Source organism: Macrobrachium nipponense, chromosome 30 (genome assembly GCF_015104395.2).
Source record: "Macrobrachium nipponense isolate FS-2020 chromosome 30, ASM1510439v2, whole genome shotgun sequence".
Lineage (NCBI taxonomy): Eukaryota > Metazoa > Arthropoda > Malacostraca > Decapoda > Palaemonidae > Macrobrachium > Macrobrachium nipponense.
In genome coordinates this window covers 7,718,304-7,724,303 of record NC_087218.1, presented here as the reverse complement: position 1 = coordinate 7,724,303, position 6,000 = coordinate 7,718,304, and the positions used below count along the sequence as shown (strand labels likewise).

At 35.8% G+C, this 6,000-nt stretch overlaps 1 protein-coding gene across 12 annotated transcripts in view; it reads left to right on the top strand.

Annotated features, from left to right (window-relative positions):
* LOC135202253 (uncharacterized) overlaps positions 1-6,000 on the top strand; it is a 1,045,919-nt gene that overhangs the window by 942,043 nt on the left and 97,876 nt on the right. The window lies entirely within an intron of this gene.

Here is a 6,000-nt window from a genome sequence, read left to right as displayed (position 1 = left end):
CGTTCGAATATCCTGCCAGATATCCCGAAACGGAAATGAACCGTTTAATATCTGGAGACATGATATTTGAATTAGGCTTCCGCGATATTTAAGTGCCGTGGGATATTTAGTTATTCAGATATTTATCACGTCTCCACATGTGTGGGGGCTGTTGTGATATACGCGAAAATCGGCTCAAATATTTATGATGTTCATATAAATTTAATATTCATAGATATAACTTTAACCTGTTACATTTAGGTGAATGAAATTTCTTGCGCTACATAACGGCATTTTATTTACCCCTCCCATCGGCCTTTACATTAAAATATGCACCTTTCAACTGTCAGAGAGGCATAGTTTTCGTCGATGACCATGGCTGTTGTGACGTCAGCCAGATCATAATGGCAAAAAGAAGAAAAAACTAAGACTGCGTTTCAGACACATGGAATCGAAGTCTGATTTCAGACGCATGGAATCAGAGTCTGATTTTCAGACATGGGATCAAAGTCTGATTTTCAGACACAAGGAATGAAAGTCTGATTTTCAGACTTATGGGATCAAGGTCTGATTTTCAGACATATGGGATCAAGGTCTGATTTTCAGACGCACGAATCAAAAGTCTGATTTCAGACGCATGGAATCAGTGATTTTCAGACGCACGGAATCAGTCAAATTTTCAGACACATGTAATCAGTCCGATTTTCAGACGCATGGAACCAAAGCTTGATTATCAGACGCATGGAATCAAAATCTGATTTTCTGACGCATGAAACTAATGTCTGATTTCAGACATGTGAAGCTCTGATATTCAGATCCATGAAGAAACAAGTGAAAAATTGCGCCGAAGAATGCGCAATCGAGTTTTCTGTACAGCGTAGAATGGTGTATGAAAATTTCAGCCACGGTCCGGTGGTGGCCTTTGTTGCTAACTTTAACCATCAATAAGTTAAAACTACCGAGGTGGGTAGAGGGCTGCAATTTGGTATGTGTGATGATTGAAAGGTGGATGATCAACGTACCAATTTGTAGCCCTCTAGCCTCATTAGTTTTTAAGATCTGAGGGGCGGACTGAAAAAGTTCGGAAGGAAAGACATAGCCATCTCATTCGTGTTCTTTTACAGAAAACTTTTTAGAAAATCAGACGTTACGAGACATGAACGTATCTTTTGAGACCATCAGATATTTCACGCACCACCTGACAAAATGAGGATGTAAACGCTCTACACCTCGTATTCACCTCGACACCTCGTACAATTGGAAGATGTAATGCAGCAACAGGGAGTCTCGGGAAGTGGTATAGCCCAACAATGACATTCTAAAAATAAAAAGTCTGCGGATCTGCGGAAATGGAAATGCAGTGGGAAATGCAGTGCGTAATATCAGAAAGCAACGTGGAGTAGTCGAGAAACGAGGCACAACTGCGAGGTTAATTTGCAGTAATGCTGCAACTCCCATTTCAGAAATTGAAATAATCCGAGCCCCAGGCGTCGACGAGAGAGCTCTAGAAGCAGATAGAGGAAATGAAAATACGAAGGAGAAATAAAAAAAGGGGTAGATGTTTCCGGCAAGTCTCATGCGAGGGTGCGATCAAAATCACTGCCATTTCGGTGAACAGATAACTCGACAAATATCACGAAGGACGAGGGTAGCGGTGCCGAGAAAATGGCGAATGAGTTTTTTGAGGGAAAACAGAGGAGTTTCCCCAGAATGTTATAATACAGCATGGAATGAATTTAGAACGTGACGAGTAAGTTTATAGAATACGTAGTCGTTGGATATAATCTATCAGCTTGTCAGAGGCTAAGGATGGAGTCTATTCTGAATGCCATCCTGAAAATAGTATATAAATTACAACTCTATGAGCATTCTAGTTCAGGAGAATTATTTGGCGAATGAATGTTTTGAGTTAAAGAGAGGAGTTTCCCCAGAATGTTTAATACAGCATGGAATGAATCTAGAACGTGACGAGTAAGTTTATAGAATATATAATACATCAGCTTGTCAGAGGCTAAGGATGGAGAATATATAAATGATAACTTTATGGGCAATTTAGTTCAAGAGAAATATTTCTCTAGAAAGTGAGATAGTTTTTCTGATGCTTTAAATGGTGTTCTACCCTTACACTTATACCCACCTTATACCCCTCCCCCCAATCCCTTTTATGTATTTCTTTTATTTCTGTAAACTTTAAATTGTACATTTTCCAGAGGTTAGTGTCACATAATATTTTGAATTTTTATGTCACTTAAAACGGGCGTCTTTTTTTTATTTTAATTCTATAATCTTCCCTGTTCCTAGAAGCGTGGAAGTTCCTTACTTCCTTCGAGCCCTTTCATTTTCCATAGTAGGTCTTGTTCCTACAGACCTATACGTGTCGCGTTGTCCTCCGTGACTGTATGAGACAAGAAATACAGGGAGATTAGAGATTTTTTCTATCATGGAAAGACCAATGAGATTGGTAGAGCAGTGTCCAATTTGATATCGAGAGCGCGAAAATATAAAGATGAAATATAATAAGATATCTAAATACAAAAAGAAAAAATGTAAATTGAAAGAAAAAAATAAATATCAAAAAAATATAAGAATATAAACAGAAAAATATTAACAGAGAAAATATAAATATAAAAGAATATGAGTGTAAAAATGAAAATAATAAAATATCTAGATACACAAAGAAAAAATATAATTGAAAAGATAAAAATAAATATAAACTGAAAAATATATAAATATAAACAGAAAAAATATAAAAAGAAAAAATATTAACATATACAGAAAAATTAAATATAAAAAAATATATAAAGATAAAAATAAATTTTTTTTTAAAATTTTTAAAAGCAGGAACAGGAAATAGGGCTTCACCCCGAGGGAAAGGATGCCGTGTCTCTTGAGGAAGGAAAGTTCTAAAGCATCGTTAAAAAAAAAATTAAAAAAAAATAAAAATAAAAAATAAAAAAATTGCAGATGCGTCTCTTCCATCCTTTCGTCTCCTCGTTTTCCAATAGATTCTCACCCGGGGGAACTCCGACCTTCGCCCTGCATTGTCTTAGAACGTAACGTCCCGTCATGCTTTGTGGATAAGAATAACTGTGATGACCAAAGCATCTTTCAGATACTCGTAGCCTTTGGCGAAGGGAACCTTCGGAAGAAGAACTTGTCGTATATATACTTAGGCGAGTCCAGCTAGCCTCTTGCTGTCATGATGCTGTCGGGTAATTTCTTCATCTTCTTCTCATTCTTCTTCTTCTTCTTCTTCTTCTTCTTCTTCTTCTTCGTGAGCAATCGCTTTGTGTTCTCCATCTGCTGAACGTTTCATAAATGCATAAGAATGACAAGCTGCTTCTCTCTCTCTCTCTCTCTCTCTCTCTCTCTCTCTCTAGACACAGACAAAAAAAAGTACCTTCATACATATGCACATTTATGCATTTTTATGCAGAGATTTCAGATACGGTAAGTTATAAACATCATATATATATATTATATATATATATATATATATATCTATATATATATATATTATATATATCTATTATATATATATATATATATATATATATTCCTGAAAATATATATATATATATATATATATATAATGAATATATATTTATACTATATATATATATATATTCCTGTGAAAAATTAAATATAAATTATATACATATACATAATATATATATGTATATACAAACCGTATATAAACAAGGTTTCGTTTAATAACATACACTTCCAATATGGTTTCCCGACCTTTAAAAAAAAAAAAAAAAAAAAAAAAATAAAAAAAAAACACATTCATGACCTCTTCATTCTAAAGCAAAACTTTCAACGTCATGGTCTTTTTTTCACACCTTCCTCCCTTCATGGCTTGTCTGCCTTGTCATAATTACTAAAACATTTTCATGTCCTTCGAACGTCTGCCTGGTTCTACTTATGCTCATAACCTAAAGCTATAGTTTCTCATAACCTGTTGACCTTCATAAAATATGTCTACTGTTCACTATCGTTATTACCCATGTATATTTTTCCTTATTCTCTTAACTTCGACCTCGCAGTCTCGGCCTGAGTCTGGCCAACTTCGTAACCTTGCACTTCGCCTTCCTATGCCTATTCTCAAATACTATCTATTTTCATAATCTAGCTATGTCTACCTCTTCTGGTCATCATCATTAAAGTATTTGCCTACCTCAACATGTCCATATAACATCTGTAGGAAAACACCCCATGGGGTTTCTTGTTTTCATAAACTGCGTACTCTTCCTCATAATCTTTCTCTACCTCTGCAGAGTCTTTTATCACTTTTTCTTCGTATATTCATGGACTGTTTAGGTGCCATTATTCTCTTAGCCAGAGCTGGCCATTTCTTGGCATCATAACCGCTGTCTACCTCTGCCTGTCGTCATAATTTCTGTCTACTTCAGCCTGTTCTCATAACCTCCGTCTCCTTCGGTCTGTCCTTGAAAACGCTTTTTCCTAAACCATGAATGTATAAACACAACACTATTAGCGTCGTATGACTCCACTAATATTTCCTCCATTACTGACATACACTATTCACCATCAAGTTGTTTAAGGGCACGACCCTCCTGTATTCGTACAAGAAAGTTTCATCCTTAGCCTGCACTTATCCTGAGTTTCTTTTCACATATTCTATCAACATAGTATATCTGGAGTCAGAAATAAACCCTCACCGCCCCCTTACCTTCTCCCCCTCCCCCGACCCTCGGTCTTTGGTATTAATCTTTCATTGCTAAGATCTCCACATTTTCGAAGATTCATTTGTTTTTATTTTCCACATTTTTCAAAGATTCATTTCAGTTTTTTTCACACTTTCGAAAATTATGATAATTTTTTTTTTCTACATTTTCAAAGTCATTTCAGCATCTCTCTCTCTCTCTCTCTCTCTCTCTCTCTCTCTCTCTCTCTCTCTCTCTCTCTCATTTCCGAAGATTCATTTCAGTTTTATTTTTCTCTATTTTTTCTAACATTAATTTCAATTTTTGTTTCTCCACTTCTTCAAGTATTCATTTCAGTTTTTTTCCACACTTTCGAATGTTCATTTCAGTGTTTTTTTTTCTTTACTCTCCACATTTTCGAAGACTCATTTCAGATTTTCCTTCTTGACTAAACCCTTATTTTGATTTAAAATTCAGTGCTAATCACTCAAGGGCTCCCAGAGACGTAATCCACTTTTTCCATCCTCCTGCTCTCCAGTTCTAAAGTCACATTCACATTCGGTACTTCTGGTGAGCGTCCAATCTTAATTCATTGTCATTTCCATCCTCTTAGGTTTCTTTAATTTGGTCCCGATAACAGCTCTTTTCTAAAACGTCTTTTAGTTATTAGTTCCTTCTTCCTAATCTCAACATTAACTATCGCCATCGACGACCTTCATATTTGCGATGCCTTTATATACGTGAAGTAAGAATCCGTTCTCTCCTCTTCCTTAGTAAGTTTTTTAATAATATTTTTTTAATAATGAATCATTCACCAATATTTAAAACTTATCGCTTATCTACCGTAGCGTCTCTCTTAATTTAGGACAGTTGGATTGAAGTCCGTGTTCTGGTATATTTCAGCATCTTGTCGATAATTCCATTGCAAAGCTGGAGTCGTGCATGGTCGTGCTAATGTGGCATCCATTTCCTCGACAAACGTGCGTGACTTCGTCAGCTTTGCGATGATAAAGGATATTGTTCGTTGCTTGATGCATAGTTTGCCGAAAATGTAAAGCAGCTTTGTACTTCCCCACTCTGTCACAATCAAAACTGCCATTTTTTTGTTAGTAAAAACTCAGGGTACAGTTATTATTTGGGACACATTTAGGAGGAAAATTTGGCATATTCAAAAAACAATCTTCGCGTGGTACCACCCGCAGTCATTTACAAAAACAAGGTAAGGCAAACGCTTTTTCCTCTGTGTGCTTCAATCACTCTTTTGAAAGCTGTTTTCTACTATACGCTTTATATTCTTTTCATTCTTTTAGCTCACACTCTCGGATATCTCTTTTCCAGTCTAAAGAGTCGA